Source organism: Arctopsyche grandis, chromosome 3, assembly GCF_051622035.1.
Source record: "Arctopsyche grandis isolate Sample6627 chromosome 3, ASM5162203v2, whole genome shotgun sequence".
NCBI classification, from domain to species: Eukaryota; Metazoa; Arthropoda; class Insecta; order Trichoptera; family Hydropsychidae; genus Arctopsyche; species Arctopsyche grandis.
In genome coordinates, this window is record NC_135357.1 from 5,161,117 (window position 1) to 5,180,420 (window position 19,304).

Below are 19,304 nucleotides of genomic sequence, written 5' to 3' on the forward strand. Positions count from 1 at the left end.
TTTGACTCGTTGGAATATATTCTATCTAACCTGGTACCAACTACCGTTATAGTTGACGTGTATTTTCAATTGTAATATATTTTGACTCGTTGGAATATATTCCGTGTAACCCACGTAAGTTGATTCATATGGCGAATTACATTCCAACTGGTCAAAATATATTACAACTGAAAATACAGTTCAACTAAAAGTTGGTACCAGGTTAGATGGAGGGGTTGGTTTTGTGTGAAAACGTCATTCGATTAGTAAATTCAGTTGGAAAATCACATTTTTGTTTTGAATACATTCTTAGAGTTATCGTAATACGGTACTCATTACCTTTATTCGTAATATCTAGCAAATTTTAGCACATTATTGAATTCTAAAGCATTCGTAAAAACATCAGAGCTATCAAAACTCAACTGTTATATTACAACTGGGGCATATTTTTTTAAAAAGTGTATTTGCCTTTTTTGTAGATATATAATCTATTATATATATATAAACTAAAATATAAACTGTATTTGAATATGAATGACGTAAAACACCAGTTGGTTGTATATATGTATTACAAATGAAAATACACTTCAACTGTAACATGCATATAAACTAGTAGTGAAAATTTCATCGGATGTATGTATTATAAGTAAACAATACCTACCTACCTACATATGTATGCATATATTATATAAACAGTATAAAACACCAATAGAAAAATTAATTTATTAATTAAATTAATTTTCAATAGATGGCGCTAAATGCTCGTGGCACTATGTTCTAAGAGAAAATATAATTAGCAAAAAATATATATATACAGATTTTTTTCTTATATTCTACCTGCCTACATACATACATACATATGTACATATAAAGTCTCTTTGGAAATTATATATTAGATGGGCATTTGGCATATTTTATATAAGACGTGTATTGTCTTTCCCCGAGAAAAGCCTCCATAAATGTTCTTTATATAAAATCACTAATACATTTCAAACGCTTACGTATTTGTTGCCTATTAATACATTTTAAACGTGCTGACTAAATTTTTAAAATGCTGCTTTGTCATATTAAAATATGACCTAAAACGCCAGTTGGAATATATTACAACTAAAAATATACTTAGACTGTAACATATAATATATAAGAGACTTTGTATGTATGTAAGTATGTATGTATATATCTTTGGTTGGGAATTTCGTAAACAAGTCGAAATTTCTATGACGACGAGTCGATTTTTTTTTTCGATTCAAATAAATTTAATAAAAAAGCAAATTAATATTTACTATTAGATTCGCCATGTTTACGCTGTTTGAATTGCAAATACTGAGCGAAGCCGGGTAAAACAACTAGTATATTATATACGTACGTGTATATGTATGACAATTTGAAATATTATTCCATACAGCATGTTATTAGATATATTATTTTAAATTAAGTAATATAAAAAAATATATTAATTTTTCCAAATATTGTCAACTTTTCAAAGCTTTCCTTTTTTGTCTTTATTTGAAGTAATTGTTATAATTTATTTTAAAACTTTTTTGCTATCAATCTTATGTTATGTACGTTGTAATGCTGTTTTTAAAAAATAGTAATTAATAATATGTATCTCTTTACGTACATAGCAAATTGAAAAAAATCACATAAGGGTTTTGACGCGTTGATGTCTTTACTAATTTTTTTATAATACTATGGACGTGTTACATTTTTAGCACTTTTCTAATGTTTGTATACAATGAATGGCATATGTAACACGATACGTAAGCAGATGCTTATCTTGTTTATCAATGCGGCTTTGTAGCAGATATTGACATTAGCAATATTGTTCTACAAACAATAGTCGAATTGTACTGTATGTACATACCTATTCAATATATGTATGTACACTGACATGACGAACCGAAACGTTAGCTCTCACCCTTGTATGGAACAAAACGATTTATTATTTGGAAATTCGCGAGAAATTCCCAAATGTTATTTCAGGTCCACACGTGCGTGAAAAACACCCACAGATATCCTTAAAGATTTTTTTTTTTTTTTTCTTTTCTGTCAATTCACATTACATTGTTTGTTCGGCTTGTTGTATTTAAGTGGGCCTTTTAGTGTTTTCAGTGTAGAAAAATTCACCGGACAGGGGCGTGCAAGGGTAGACCCGTCACTTATATACATATATATATATATATATATATATATATATATATATATATATATATATATATATATATATATATATATACATATATATATATATATATGCATATATATTGAACTTGCCGCCGACGCCTATTGACGCAGTTTCCGTTTCCATGGTGACGGAAAAGTGGTTTTCACACACCGGTGCTACTCGAGTCCCGTTTTCCGATCGAACCGATGAAAATTTCCCGATATATCGATCGTAGAGATTTTTCCACCGCAACTTCATATGTAAATTGTGGTTTTACGATCTGAAAAATTGTGTTCGCCCTTGTATACGATTTTTTGCTAACGTTGCTGTTTTGTAATGACATATTTATGTCATCGTTGTCTTGTCACTTACGTATTAAATTTGATATATTTTCCGCGTTAATCGTCGAGCCAACTAATTGTATCCGCGCAATGCGTCATTTTTACGCTTTTATTTGATTTAAGTGTTATTGCATGTCGAGAAATAAACTCGGATTTATAGTGATTTTTAATGCTTCGAGAATAAACTAGTTATACGTTCAAATTCTCGTTATATTTCACACTAGAACGAATTTGCTTATAGTGTTTATCGTATCGGAATGAAATCTCTTTGCAAATTTTTATGGCTTTCGTGCATTTGATTTTGATTTCAAAAGAAATTGCGTACGTATTTCTAGCTCCAATTGACCCATTTACGTCGAATCAAGTCTTTGATTGTGTTTATTCTGATATTCGAACCGCAACAAGTATCCTTTCAGTTTCAATTTGCGGTTTAGCCTTCGTTGGGATTTTACTCTTTAATTAAAAATCTGCGGCTTCATCGTCCGTGGATTGTTACGCGATGAAATGTTTGATTAGTTAAATCGTTCACTTATACCAATCATTGGGCTTTCAGATCTATGTACTTTTAATAGGGGAATATATAATTGAACTTTATTTTTAATAGTATTCACTAAGTACACGGAACTTTATTTCAAATACATATAATTTTAAAATAAATACCATCGACTTGATACACTATATTTCGAATGCTTTAAACTTTACGATAATACTTTTCACTTAGTATACTATTATTTATTTTTATTTCCAATATACTAACACGTCAAATATCGTACTCTTGAATTTAGAAAATTTGATATAGAATCATGAATTTTTAATTGAATAGTTCAGTTGGCATTTGAATTTTTGAAATACAATATTTGATTAAAAATGAGTTGGCAAGGGTTGTCGTTCCATCTTTGCCTTACATCTATTGTGAAATATTTCATTTGCTTCCTTTTCACTTTCCGAATCATAATTAATGGTCAATACAAAAAGATTATTCATATTCTATCTTCTATCTATGATAAAATATAAATTAATCATATATTAAGTGCCGAGAGGTCGCCGGGTTCGATCCCGTGAGCTGACCGCGATTGAAAATGATTTATTCTGAGTATAATCTCTAATACTGATGGTCAGACTTGGTTATTTGTGACCCCAAGGCGATCGTTTCTTATCAAAATTTGCCGATTTATCTAATTTCATTGTTGAAGCGGTTCCTCCATCTTATATGTATGTCTGGTCACAGTGACGCGTTAGAGTAATCTGTAATAAAAATTCGCTTACCAGCTCAATAATAAACAAAGTAACGTTCAGATTGACAAAAAAGGAAGTTGTGGACACAAACGTACTTTATTGGAGATACAACGTTGCTAGTAAAATAACGTGTGATTCAGTAATATCAAAGTGAAAATAAATAAATTCCAGTTATGTACAGTAATTTTTTTTAACGAGACATATATTTGTTAAATTTTAGAATAATTTATTTAATTTTGAATACATTTTATTAAATTTAAATAATTTGATTATCGTGCGATATATTAGTTATGATTCTAAATTATTATTATGAAAGTGGAAATGTTCGAAATTAAAGTTCATTTAATTAGCATACCTTTTAATTAGCTGATTGAACCTGATATACATATTAACTTAAATATCATCATCATTTACAGCCATTTACTATCCACTGCTGGATGAAGGTCTCTCCAACATTCTTCGACTAGTCTGTATTTTGCGCAACTCTCATCCATCTCACCCCTCATTTTTTCCTAATGTCATCTACCCATTTTCCTCACGGCATTCACAATATCTTGGATGCTATTCTAGCACTTATTTTTTCCACCTTTTGTCTATTCTCCCGGCTATGTGCCGTTGCCATTTCAGTCTTTTCACTCTTTATATTATATCAACTACTCTTGTCATATTTCTTATCCACGTATTCCGTTTTCTATCTATAGACTTACCTGTGTGCATATAAATTTCGTAAATTTCGAATTGCATTTATTTCAGAGAAGAATAAAATCCATCTTTATATCAGTTTTATCACTTTTATTGTACGTTTTTTTACATTTTAAAAAGTTTATACGGATTTGGAATGGTTCAAAAAATAAAATAAAATACTGTTTTCGACCCAAAATGGATTTACGAAGCTTACAAGCTAGGATAGTGACATATGGTTCAATAATATTTAAATAATACTCAATTAATAATACTCAATAGTACTCAATAGTCCAATATATGTTTTATGCATTGAACGTATATTAATAATTTTTAAAGCAATATCTGTAAAACTACATATATATGTAGTACTTTGTATATGGATTTTATTATTTTATGCGGGAAACGATCGGAAAAGTGTACGTGAGTTTTTCACGACTGTTTTTTTTCTAGTCGAGTGCCAGTTTCCTTCCTTTCACACATCCGGTGGCATAATAGATTTTTCCTCTTCATATGGAAATACTTCTCGAATCGTTCCGCAGCGAAAAACATCAGTATAAATTATAAACGGAACACCCTGTCGGTTCTCATCATTAAAAGAAAACTCGCGAAAATATTGTACATTATTATATCATACAAATTTCCTCGGAGACGCCCGAAAAAAATGGAATAAAAAATATAACTCGCTTCCATAATGAAATCGTGCGAGAATTTATCTAATAAAGTGGAAAATATTCTACTGTACAACTTCAGTCATTCAATTATGCACTCGTACTTTTGATTTTGCATAATTCAAGTCCAAGACGTGAAATTGTGCAACGTTCTCTTATCAGTCGAGTTGAATTAAAACCGCACGATGGCGTAAATTTTCTTACATTATGTAAGATGTTATACAAAACTTTCCGATTATGATCAATCGATATGGTCCAGAGCTCGTGACATTGAACGACAAGTCCAGACGATTCGCCATTCAATGGAAAAATGATATTAATTCGACTCAAGGGTTGTTTAGATATATTACACAGATAATTTGCGTCACGCAATACCCATAGGGGTGAGATTTATACGTAGTATCAAATCTTTCGACGGTTAATTTTCACTCTGGTGTGGAATTGTTTTATGATTTTATCGAGTTCGTATAAAATGTCACGTTGTATTATCGGTTTGACAGGTTTTTATTATGTGTATAAAATAAAACCGGTCATATATGTAGAAGAATGTGAAGTTCATAGTGCTTATGGCTATTTGCATGTAGCAGTTGGCTATTCGACGGGGAATGTGGAGTGATAGTGAAGGCAAGAGACGGTGCAAAGGTGTGATAACTTCCAATTTATTATATTGCATTTTCTTCGTACACGGTAGGAAAATGGAAAAGACCGGTCTTAATCTCATATGAAATTTTCATACTGAGATCATAAAAGTTTAATGTTTTATACGTCGTTGTTCGAATGGTTTATAGCTTTTGGATAGCACCTATAGATAGCTCCGTTCTATAAATTAAACTTTTTAGTAGTTTTTTCCCCATTGAGCAATAAATCTATTGCAGTATATCTATTGCAGCATCTTCCTCAATTTTTCGATGATTTGTGGTGTTTTAAATCGGTTCGGGCGATTCACGTTTCACTGACTTTTGGAGTTTTGAAACTTCACACTCATTTTCATATTCATCTTCAAACTTATCTACTTTATATTAGATATTTGGGATAAACTACATATAAACAAAAGTATTAAAAAAATATAATAGTTACATACATGTACACAAAAAAAAAATCTTCATCATCTACAGCCATTCATCATCCATTGGTGGATGAAGGTCTCTCCAACACACTTCCACTCGTGTCCGATATGCGCAACTCTAATCCATCTCATACCCATCTTCTCTGCGGACTTCCTTTTTCCCTTTTACATCCTCTCAGGTACTATTCTAGCATTTTTTTTCCACTTTTCGTCCATTATTCTAGCCACGTGGCCCGCCTTTTAAATCTCTTTACTCTATCCACTATGTCCACTACCCTTGTCATACTTCTCACCCCCGTATTTTGCTTCTTGTATTTCCTCGTTATGCCGAGCAAACAGTGTTCCATACTTCTTTGAGTGCATTGGATTTTGTGTAGCATCTTGGCATTCAGTCCAATTCTTCCTTCTTTTTCAAGGTCTTCCTTTTTCCCTTTTGCATTCTCTCGGGTACCATTCTAGCACTTATTTTTTCCACCTTTCTTACATTCTTCTAGCCATGTGGCCCACCGATTACCATTTTAATCTCGAGATGGTAGAAAACGAATGACTTGGGGTCACGAACATCCAAATCTGACCAGCAGCACTACAGATAATACTCGGAATACATTCTTTTCAATGGAAATCAACCTCGAACATGAACCCGGGAACCTCTCCGTTGTTAGCATTAACAATTGAATATAATACTACTGCTGGCAATAAAAATTGAATTTACAAATACACCTCGATAATATGAAATATGAAAAACTTAAAAAACGAGTTTAAGTAATTAAATATTAGGCAATTGTTGCAATCTCTCGCATCAACACTTACCGCACTGTGATGGATAGCGAGTGGCCAGGACTTTTATTTTATTTTATTTCTCTAAATAAACTGAATGTAGGATCTTCACATTTTATGTATTTTTCATCAAAGCCTATATGATTCGTACTTTGTCATTATGAAATAAAAACAATTTTTTCAATATCAACAGGAATAATTATTTTCACGGGAAGCCCTTCGTACACGTGCCTCACAGGTGCGAGATGGTCAGGAAATTCAGTACGCGCCGCGCTATGGTCACTATGAGAATGATATCCACCTTCGATTGACGGCTATTTTTTCATTTCTTACACTTATTTTATATTATTAGACGTACAATACACGATAAAATGATTTTTTTAGCTAATTACAATAATAAACCTCACAGATTTAGCATTATTTTAACTTAAAACACACATGTTTAACTGGACACTTGGCGTCCAACACAGTGGTTAGTGGTTTTTTTTAGCACAGTAAGACAAGTGTAAAGAAGCTTGCATTTAAAAGGTCATTTATATTTACTTAGATATTCATGATTAATATATAATTGATTTTACAATATCTTGAAAGTAATTTTATTGAATAGTTTTAATGCAAATATATGTACATATATTATCACATCAATTGATTATATTCTCACGTTTTAAAATAATATATCAATTTAAAACTTTATACAAATAACCCAAACCATACTGAATATCTAAGTAAATATAAATTTATTACATTTAAAAGTTCTCTCCTTTCTCTTGAAAGCTTAAAAGCTTACAAAGAAAGTGTTGCGACTTAAGCTCTTCCAACCATTAGCACGTGCTTTCGAGATGGGACTAACCCATTGATATATATATATTCCATTCGACATACATTTGTATGTATAAGGTACATATGTATATATGTGACAATTTGGGTCAAGGAAATTTATAATATAAAGCTAATCAACAAAATAAAATACGCAATTAAATGAAACTGTTTTCGGAGCCCGAATCTACATACATATTACTCTATTCCCAAATAAATAATAATTTCTCGGAATTTTACAAAGTCGTCGTTTTTTGGCAGAATGGCAGAGAGATGATGAAATTCGAGAAGATTCACACAAGCTGTTTGAACTTTAAAGAGGGATGGGGTACATATTTATAAATGACATTATGTACCGGGTGAATAATATCGTTGGTACTCTCGGGGTCGTTTAAATCGTACTCGGATGCTGTGTCATTATTATGTGTCTATTCAACTCGGATACAATTATTATTATTCTCATGGCAATTTTGCTAATTCTATTTAACTTGTTCACTAGGTAGGAAAAGTCGATGGGTTTATTGAGGCGACAAACGCTTAAAACCGGCCGTCGAAAAATCAAAAGTGACCTACATATACTCGTATTATGCTTGGATTTATATTATGTCAATTATACTGTATTCAGTATGTATATATGTATGTACATACATGTAATATATAATTTAGAAAGACACTTCGAATCATCGAACAAATGAATATTCAAATAAATTTAAATAAAATAAAACGATTCAAATAAATTTAATAAAATGTTTGCTATTAGATTCGCCATGTTTAAGTGGTTTATATTACAAATACCGAGCGAAGCCGGGTAAAACAACTAGTATAAAATATATACAATCATAACCAATGTGTTAAGATGGGAAACAAATCACCAACACAGCTCATTGGTTTTCATTTGTTTTTTTTTTTATTGAATTTATTTGAATCGAAAAATATATATAATACTCGACCATATCGAATCGTCGTCATTTTTTGATTTGTTTTTCGATTACCAACAAAAATGTTGAAATACGCTGTCAGCCACGTGTTCGTGGCCCACGCGATCTCTAGCCGCTTAGCTGCCCAAAGCGCCTTAAGGCGCAAACAGCCGTATCTATTATACGCTCAGCGCGTCGGCTGGGCGTCTAAGCGGCTAGGGAACGTTCATTAAGCGTTCTCCGTCTCACAAGATGCACGTGTATGATGCAGATGAAGATCACTATTGCGTCCTTGAATGTGGTTATGGTAGCTCGATCCTTATGCCGATTGCAGTATGGTCACCACATGTTGTGTGACCGCAATCCAATTCGTCTCGGTGATAAGGTGTCGTTTCGTGGTATAGTGTAGGTTAGCTGTGGATAGTGGTGATCTCATGGTCGGGAATGAAGAAGATCACAAGTGGTTTGAAGAAAGTTTATTGCGAATAAAATATAATGTACACGTGCGCCAGGAAAAGATTCGTAACGTCTTTTCCTGGTGCAAGTGAGACGCCGACTAACGGTGCGGTCGTTGACAAATGCTTATTTGCCATTTGCCAAAATGTCGCCATGTGCTAAAAAGCTAATAATATTTAATTACCCGATAATTCGTATATGGTTTAATGACGAGCAACACTGCTTTTATCCGTCAGCTCTCAAATTGTTAACTCTCTCGAACACCTTACATACATAAATACTGTTGCGTAGGGGTGGGTGGAGGATCCAAGTCAAAGGCCAACAGTCGTCTCACAGAATTTATTGATGATTAAGGAGATACACGCACTGGCAGTGCTCAGTCCAGAATGACATGATATCGCCTAAGTATCGCCTTATAAGTAGAGGTAGGATAGTCACAGTGCTATCCATTGCTAGGCAAACCTTTAACAATGCATTTACAACCTTTGAACAATACACGGCCCCCTCAGGCTCCGGTGACTACTTATAAGGGATAGATATCTCAGGGCATCTTCGACGTCTAATTAGTTTACCTATTGTTATGGTCACGTACGGATATGTCTTCCCACGACATTCGGTCTCACGGTACAGGTCAATTCTGAGAAAGGACCAATAACAGCCAACTCGGTCGCCATTGTTTAGCCTACATGCACTTATAATCCTTGAAACCAATTATCACGGTCGCACGGGGTTCAGGGATGCGCCTCATCTTAATCCGTTTGCAACTACTCGGCGGCTCTTTTAGTATACGTAACAATACATACAAAGTCTCTTTCGAAATTATATATTAGATTATAAAAAAATCTAGTGTGTGAATTTAAAATATATTTAGCAATTTAAAGTAACCCTTTTAAAATAATTCATTTTTATTAAACTGGTTGTAAGACTATTTGAGTATCTCAAATGGTTTACAAATACATATATATGCGCAATGGAAATACTTTTTGTATAATATTTTTCAGTCGTATTGGAAATCGTCATTGAACTGAAAATAGTATTTCCTTTGATGAAGACGCTCTCCATGTAATGAAAAATTGAGTTAAAAATGTAGCAGAGCATTGGAAAAGTCGCTTTCTCTCCCCCTGTCATCGGAAAAACGTTGCGTCTTTCGAGCGGAAAAACTAAATTGGTTCGCCATTCAATATTTCTAGAACACGCTGTCTACGACCTATACACACTTACAACAATATCATGTTATATATTCAAAAGGAAAATCTTGCACGTGACACCGTCGGTTAATATTGCCGCAACCTTCGGAAGGTTATAGACCACTCATGGAAACGTGTATACATGTATATTATTAGACTACTAGTGTTGGACCCGTTGATTTCAACGGGTGGTTTCGAAAAGGAATTGAAACTCGAATAAAAATAAAGTTAAAGATATTGAATCGACTGGTTTCGGAAAGAAATTGATGCACGAATTACGAAGTGATTACGAATTACGAACTACGTTTTGTGCATCGCCGACCTCCTGACGCCTTTGCCCCCGATGCCTCCGTCGCTCCGGGGCCTTCGGCCCCAGCGCCGCCGACGCCTCCGGCGCCCCCGACGCCTTCGGCACCCCGGGGGCTTCGCCCCCAGCGCCGCCGACGCCTCCGGCGCCCCCAGCACCCCCGATGCCTTCGGCACCCCGGGGGCTTCGCCCCCAGCGCCGCCGACGCCTCCGGCGCCCCCAGCCCCCCCGATGCCTTCGGCACCCCGGGGGCTTCGCCCCCAGCGTCCCCGATGCCTTCGGCATCCCGTGGGCTTCGCCCCCAGCGCCGCCGACGCCTCCGGCGCCCCCAGCGCCCCGATGCCTTTGGCACCCCGGGGGCTTCGCCCCCAGCGCCGCCAGCGCCCCCGGCAATGAAAAAACTGAAAAAATGAAAAAAATGAAAAACTGAAAAAATGAAAAAAATGAAAAAACTGAAAAAATGAAAAAAATGAAAAAAATGAAAAAACTGAAAAAATGAAAAAAATGAAAAAACTGAAAAAATGAAAAAAATGAAAAAACTGAAAAAATGAAAAAAATGAAAAAAATGAAAAAACTGAAAAAATGAAAAAAATGAAAAAACTGAAAAAATGAAAAAAATGAAAAAAATGAAAAAACTGAAAAAATGAAAAAAATGGAAAAAATGAAAAAAATGAAAAAAATGAAAAAACTGAAAAAATGAAAAAAATGAAAAAACTGAAAAAATGAAAAAAATGAAAAAACTGAAAAAATGAAAAAAATTAAAAAACTGAAAAATATGAAAAAAAAAAAAAATTTGTTCCCCATACTGGTTGATGGTTGATCGTCCGTCACATACAAATATACAAATATACAAATATACAAATATACAAATATACAAATATACAAATATACAAATATATTTAGCGACAGTCCGTTTTTATATATAGTATATTACAGATTAAGTCCATATTCATGTTCCGGAGGAACTAGCGGTATTAATTTCCCAACGTCTGGGTTCGATTTGTGTGCCTGGGAAATTTGTACGTTGATTGAAACGGGTTTCAATATAATTCTGACGACTTCCTTGTCGTATGAAAGCTCTGAAATACCTCTCTAGAGGCTCGCTTGCTTACCTTTCGCAATGTGCAATTTCACTGTGTGTGTGTGTGTGTGTGTGTGTGATGCACTTCTCGTTTTTCGCGAATGTCTTTGTTGCGCAAGATGCTGTTGTTTTTTTTTCGAGATGATGCTGTTTGGATGTTTGTTCAATTGCGTGTGTTGATGGCTACAAATGCTGCAGCTGCTGGTGTGATTTGGAACTGGTTCAAGATTCAGTTGACTCGTTTCCTATTTGAGATCAAATGCATGTGCAAATTTTGATGTTGGTTCTTAGATCTGGCATTTTTTCTTGAAAATATTTCTATACTTGTAAATAGTACACGTAATAATATACATACATATTGGATGTATTTGTCTTAAATTCAATATTAAATTGAAGCTTTTATTTAATCAGAAATGTTTACGATTGGTGTTCTAATAAATATGTCTATATGAAAATAAGATTGCATAGAATGATTATAACAGTTTGGATTTTTTGATTTTTAAGTGCTTTTTTTTATTATGAAATTATGTTCACAATACATCTTATATCTATTTTAATAGCTACTGATCTACTGATCATTTTCTATTTTACAATTTAATTAAATTGTTTTAGTAATCATAGTATTATATTATTCTAATGTTAATCTACAGCATAATAGGAAAAAGAGCTCAAAAACCTATTTACAATCCCTATAAATGCTCATAATACATCTAATACATAATATTAATTAAAGACTCACTAAAGTCGATGACCTATTATAACAGTTTTAAACAATATTACTATCATTGCGTTTGACTTGAAACTTATCTTAACATGCATGTACTTTAGTATACATATACTTAAAAAATTTTTGCATAAAAAATTACAATAAACAATTTAATTTATAATATGAAAATGTTCAAAATAATTTAAATTTTATTGAGGTGAAGGCATCTCTAACACGCTTCCACTCGTTTATGTTTTGCGCAAATCTCATCCATCTCATCCCACACATTTTCCTAATTTCGTCTACCCATCTTCCCTGCGGTCTTCTTTTTACCCTTTTGCATCCTCTCGGGTACCATTCAAGCACTTCTTTTGTCCACCCTTCGACCATTCTTCTAGCCACGTGGCCCGCCTTTTAAATCTCTTTACTAGATCCACTATGTCGACTACCATTGTCATACTTCTCATCTACGTATTCCGCTTCCTACCTTTCCTCGTTATACTGAGCATACAGCGTTCCATATATATTTGAGTGCATTGGATTTGGTGTAGCATCTTGGCATTCAATGTCCAAGTTTCACATCCATACGTCATCACTGACAAAACGCATTGATCGAATATCTTTTAATTAAAGCAGAGTGGAATTTTTAATATATATGAAGGATATATGAAAATATGAAACCATAATTTATACGATGTAATATATGAAGTCTTAGTAAACGTGCTTAGATAGGAAACAATTTGCATAATATAATAACGAAATTTGGATTTTATATAAATTATATGTAAATTATTGAAAAGTTATGTAAAATTAATCATCGTGCACTTTTTTTACGTTGGAAATTGTTCTATTCGGAAAATTTCATTCCAATTTTCCGGATAGAATTTACATTGCATTTACATAAAATCGATGCTGAAAGCAAAAGTCATTGTTTATTAATGGATATATGAAGATAGGGAATATAGGGATGCTAATGAAACGATACGATAAGAGCAATACTCGCCAAAAAACAATAAAGCTTGTTGTCATTTGAACGAGGTAATAACGTAAACTGAAACTAGTGTTTATTGGACGTGAGGTACGCCAGTATGCGAGGCACGCGCTTCCCAAACTGGCGCTTGAGTTTGACACCGTAATACAAATTGTTTCGGCCCAGTTTTAGCACCGCCAGGCCCTACCCGAGCCCTAAATAACCTTTTTCAATATCCCGACTTTCATTTTCGAACTATAACCGGGTCGATCCCTCGCCCGAAAGCGCAGATATCCAAAAGGTGTCAAATTGTAGTATGTTTTATTATCAAATCTCACGTGTGTTCGGCTTATTCCCGCGATGTGTGAAAATTGAATGAGTTTTCAAGAAACGAAATCCGAATTTGAATACCGTTCTTCATTTCCACGAAGGCTTCCCGGAGCGGATAAGTACTGTTTCAATTTGAATTTTATTTTTAATACATATATAATGTGACACTCTAGCCGGTTCAGTTTCGCATTATATTATGTATTATAATGCAATAAAATCGAGGAATCTCGGCAGACCTGTATAAAGCAGTTAAATTTGGAACGAGAGACTCGCATATAAAATTTTATGTGAAGAATATAAAAGTATGACATTCAATCTCTTATGTGTAGTGTTATTTTCTTATATGTTTTATATGGGTTTACCTCACGGGCCGGAATGTGAAATGCCGGAAAACGCAAATATCGGAAGGCAAAGATCGAAAATCGAAAGATCTTAAGTCGAAAGATCAAAAAAAAGGGTGCATGGTAAACGGTACATACTCACTTAATTTGCGCGAGCAGGGTACAACAGGAACAAGAGGAACAGGCTTTTCCTCCCGTATTCTGTGCGCGCACATTTATATTTTTTATATTTATATTTTTTTGATCTTTCGACTTAAGATCTTTCGATTTTCGATCTTTGCCTTCCGATATTTGTGTTTTCTGTAATTTAACATTCTGGCTCGTCACGTAGACCCGTTTTATATGAAGTGTTTTTTTTTTAATATAATATACATATTTTTTATTAAAATTATTGAATAGAATTTTATTTTAAATTAAAATTGTTTGCGTATGAAAATTTTTACGTTTTCTTGTGTTAAAATATTGTAGGGTTCTGTTTGACCATTGAATGAAAATGGTAGAAAACGTCGCTGAAAAGTTTTGCTTTTAATTTCCACCGCTAGATGCCACTAGTAAATTTACCTACATTTATTTCTGAAAATTAATTTATTTTATCATTATAAACAAAATAAAATAGATTAATTTTGAATTTGAATCCAATATTGATAAAAAAACTAAGATCTATTGCTGTTTTTTACGTTTCAACATTGGAAATGTGTTCGTGGGTATGGGATTGCATTTCTCATTCGTTTCGGTACATTTTCCGTGCTCGATGACGTTTTTTGCAAACCGACTAGTCATTACGTGCGCATTTGCATGTTGCAGATTGTGTTTCAAGTCGCTAACAATGTATCGTAAAGTGTTGCACGTTGCGAACGTACCCGCAGACCTATCAAATTGCAAAAGTTTTGCCCGTTTGCTTCGCGTTGCAAGTCTGAAATCGATTTTGCATGACTGGAAAAACGACTCTGGAAAGCTTAACGATAACTCGTTCATGGTACGTATGGTTCTGTCACTAGCTCACCGATCTTAATAAATTTCCGTCGATTTTCCGACCTGAAAGTATGAATCTCAGTCGATCTGTCCCATATAAAGCTTGAGCGTGGGTTTTCCGGATGTATTGACTTGAAACTTCCGTCTCACTGTTCTAAATCGATAGTGTCATCTTTTGTTTGTACATGACTTCATTTTTAACAAGCTGAATGTATTGGGCTTCATCTTAGCATTAATATTTCCTTATTTACATATAACCAGGTTTTGAAAAGCAAAGAAAAACCACTACAGTTCTTATGATTGTTTCTAACGAACGTAATAAATAAAAAATACTATGTGAATTATACATTTTCATATCGATACACAAGTAATTCAGAATACTTTTTAGATCATAATAAGTCAACAGATGAAGTTTATTATGAATATAAATGTATACATTAGATTAAAAAAAACATCACATGTGCATTTATAATTACAGCTTATAGTATAAATTGATTGATTTCCCTTCAAAATGATTCAATTTTGAAAATATATTTTACTTTTTTTGTCATTTTACTTTAAAATTTGTATTAAGTAACGCCGGGGTTTACTTTTCCATACGTTTACTTTTATAATTTCGTACACTTTTTATTGAAAAAAGGGAAAATTCTGCTTTTTTACGAAAATAATAATCTTCATCACTTAAAAACCATAAATATTAATGTCATGTAAGAGTTGCTGAATCATAATATGTGGAGAAAACAGTTCTGGTTTTTGTCTTATTATTGAAACCTAAAATACTATATGTATTATAGATTTATCAATATCAAAATCACACAAGCTCCAGTTCCCTTTGCCATTCGTATACAAAAAAGAATACAAATCAAAAGGCAAAGCATTTTTCTTGGCAATATAAATCCAATTTTCAGTTCCAAAAACGCAATTTCTGTTTGACTTAATTCATAAATTGTTATCACTTATTTTAATGCGATATGTCCAAAATCTAGGATGAGCAGAATAAACGTATTACAGGCCACTGGTATTTTTAAATATGTTTAAACATTATGCATATATGTAATAATTCGCGAAATATTTCTCAAAATGAAGAAAAATGGACTTTTGCCACTTTCAAATATAACAGCTCATATATAATTTTTATTTCAATACATATCCAACACGTTTGTTTGTATGCTTAGTATGTATAAATGAACACACGTGGAAAACAATGTAATTTTTATACAACACGTCCGTTTCATGCGATCCACTTGTGCAGTATCTTTATTGGAAAACGTGACAGTTACGAGAACGGTAGCTTCAACAACTGAAAAAGCTCACAAGCTCGTATAATATTATACATTGTGTACTCTTAGAACGTATCAAAATATATCGCAACACTCCCTTGAATGCAATCGGTGTATAAGAACGTCAGCCTCAGTATTCAAGCATACTTTCAGCTATATTGAACGGACCATACATATGTACATAGTTCGAAATGTGAATGAAATCATTCGAAAATCAAGACAATGTATTATATTAATCAGCAGAAAAGATTAGTAGTTAGCATATAATACTTTGAGCAAAGTAATCACAGGTTCAAATCCCACTGGTTTCTGCTGGCCAGGCCTTCGATTTTACTCCAGGTCAATCGTTTCCTAACAGATTTTGCCAATTCGACTGATTTTCATTGAAACGGTTCCAAAAACTTGGCAACCTCATCTATTCTCTCGCAAGGCTCCAGTTTTCAGCAATCTTGAATTTCACCTAATTGTATAAAATGTTGTACATTTACAAATATAGCCATAGATGTCTCTGCGGATGTTAATTGATATTGTTGCGTAGGGGTGGGTGGAGGATCCAAGTAAAAGGCCAACAGTCGTTTCACAGCATTTATTGATGATTAAGAAGATACACGCACTGACAGTGCTCAGTCCAGAATGACCTGATATCGCCTAAGTATCACCTTATAAGGGATAGACCTCTCAGGACATCTTCGACGTCTAATTTGTTTACCTATTGTTATGGTCACGTACGGATATGTCTTCCCACGACATTCCCACGACACGGTACAGGTCAATTCTGCGAAAGGGCCAATTCCAGCCAACTCGGTCGCCATTGTTTAGCCTACATGCACTTAGCTTATCGCTAATCCTTAAAACCACTTACACCATTCACACGGTCTCTCAGGACGCTACCCGGCCTAATCCGATCGCAATTACTCGGCGGCTCTTTTTAGTATACGTAACAATATGTACATATATACTTGTATAATACTAATAATACTTGTTTCAAATATACAATGTTTCTGGCCAGTAAGGCGCATTGGGTTTACCTATTAGGCCTTCCTGGTATATTGATTTTGATTTTTAATTTTTTTTTTATTATTACTAAACTATGTTCACAATACATCTTATGTATATCTATTTTAATAGCTACTGATCTACTGATAGTTTTCTATTTTCTATTCTGATTTCTGCTAGCCTGGCCTTCGATTTGACTCCAGGTCGATCGTTTCCTATCAGAGTTTGCCAATTTATCTGATTTTTATTGAAACGGTTCCAACAAATTGGCAACCTTACCTATTTTATCGAAAATCTCAAGTTTTCAGCAATCTCGAATTTCACTGAATTGTATAAAATGCTGCAAATTTACAAAATTGACCATAGATGTCTCAGTGGATGTTAATTGCTATGTATTTACTTTGTATAATACTGATAATACTTGTATATAATGTACAATGTTTCTGGCCAGGAAGCCGCATTACCTGGATTACCTGTAAGGCCTTCCTGGTATAAATGAAAAATAAAAAATATAAATATATCAGGAAAATTATCATATTACCTGCGATACGATGTGATGGATTATATTGTATGCTGATGTTATTTAACCTATAGTAAGTTTGAAATTGTTTTGATATACATATGTATATTCAAATGAAAAAGATTTTTGTATTGGAAAATGGATTGAAAAATTGTTTTACAATTTATTGTGCAACAGCCGTTCGCTATCATTATTCAATGATGTTAAGTACATATTATACATAAGTCCATTACCGAATGTTGATTCGTGCGTTTTAAGTCACGATCGTCATGTAATCGTCAGTGTCAATCTTCTCGCATGTCACGTGAAATAGGTGCATCTCGCTCGTTGACAATGCAGTTTTGCGGTTAGTTGTATATTTGGTCGCGTTGAGGACAATGCAACAGTGTATGTATTGTCATTTGATAGAGTGCACATTAAATCGTGACCTTATTATGCACTCGCGATTGCACTGGGAAAACCTTGAATTGACGTGCAACGCTGTCGATCACTATTGCACAGTCAGACACTCTTCAAATATTTGTAAATATGTATCAATATTTGGTTTTTTATGTCATAATTATGGATTGAGATGTTAGAACATTAACTAAAAACCAGGGCTGTGTGGAGTCGGATCAAAATTTACCGACTCCGGCTTTATTTTATGATTCGACGCCGACTCCCACTCCAATTTCGACCCCGACTCCAACTCCAACTTGAAAGATGGACTTTTCTTGCCAATGTATAAAATTATTAGTAGTCAAAATAATAGGCATTTTCAAAATATAAAAAAATAAAGGAAGTAAAAGAAAAAAGCTGAAAATTGACATGTAACCCAATTTATTGGCTTATAGGTATTGTTGCGTAGGGGTGGGTGGAGGTTCCAAATAAAAGGCCAAAGTCGTTTCACAGCATTTCTTGGTGATTAAGGAGATACACGCACTGGCAGTGCTCCGTCCAGAATGTCTTGATATCGCCTAAGTACCGCCTTATAACCGATAGGTCACTCAAGGCATCTTCGACGTCCGGTTGTTTAGGCATGTACCCGGATATGTATTCCCATGACACTCAGTCCCACGCTATCGGTCACTTCTGAAAAGGGACCAATAGCGGCCAATTCGGTGGCTATTGTTTAGCCTACTTGCACTTAGTCTGGAGATAATCCTTGAAACCAATTATAACGGTCACACAGTCTCTGGGATGCTACTCGGCCTAATCCGATTGCAATTACTCGGCGGTGTACGTAACAGTATCAAATAGGTATAAATAAAATATATATGAATGAATTTCACACACAAACAAGTCAATTAAATAAACAACATATGAGACGGAAGATACATCAGTTTTGGCCAGAACACAACAAAATATGTGCAATTTATCAATTTTATTTATGTATAATTTAATTTAAATTCATAATTTTATGAGGAAATGATTAAATTTAGATTTATTAGTCGATTTACTTCATTAAAATTAGAGACTACATGGTTGAGGCATACTGTAATATTATTAAATAAATAAAAAAATAGAAAAT

General features: G+C 33.7%; 2 protein-coding genes across 2 annotated transcripts in view; one reads left to right on the forward strand and one right to left on the reverse strand.

Annotated features, from left to right (window-relative positions):
* The window catches only part of LOC143909793 (uncharacterized), a 514,813-nt gene that overhangs the window by 485,170 nt on the left and 10,339 nt on the right, over positions 1-19,304 (reverse strand). The window lies entirely within an intron of this gene.
* The window catches only part of LOC143909794 (dual 3',5'-cyclic-AMP and -GMP phosphodiesterase 11-like), a 351,948-nt gene that overhangs the window by 55,572 nt on the left and 277,072 nt on the right, over positions 1-19,304 (forward strand). The gene's annotated exons all lie outside the window — the stretch shown is intronic.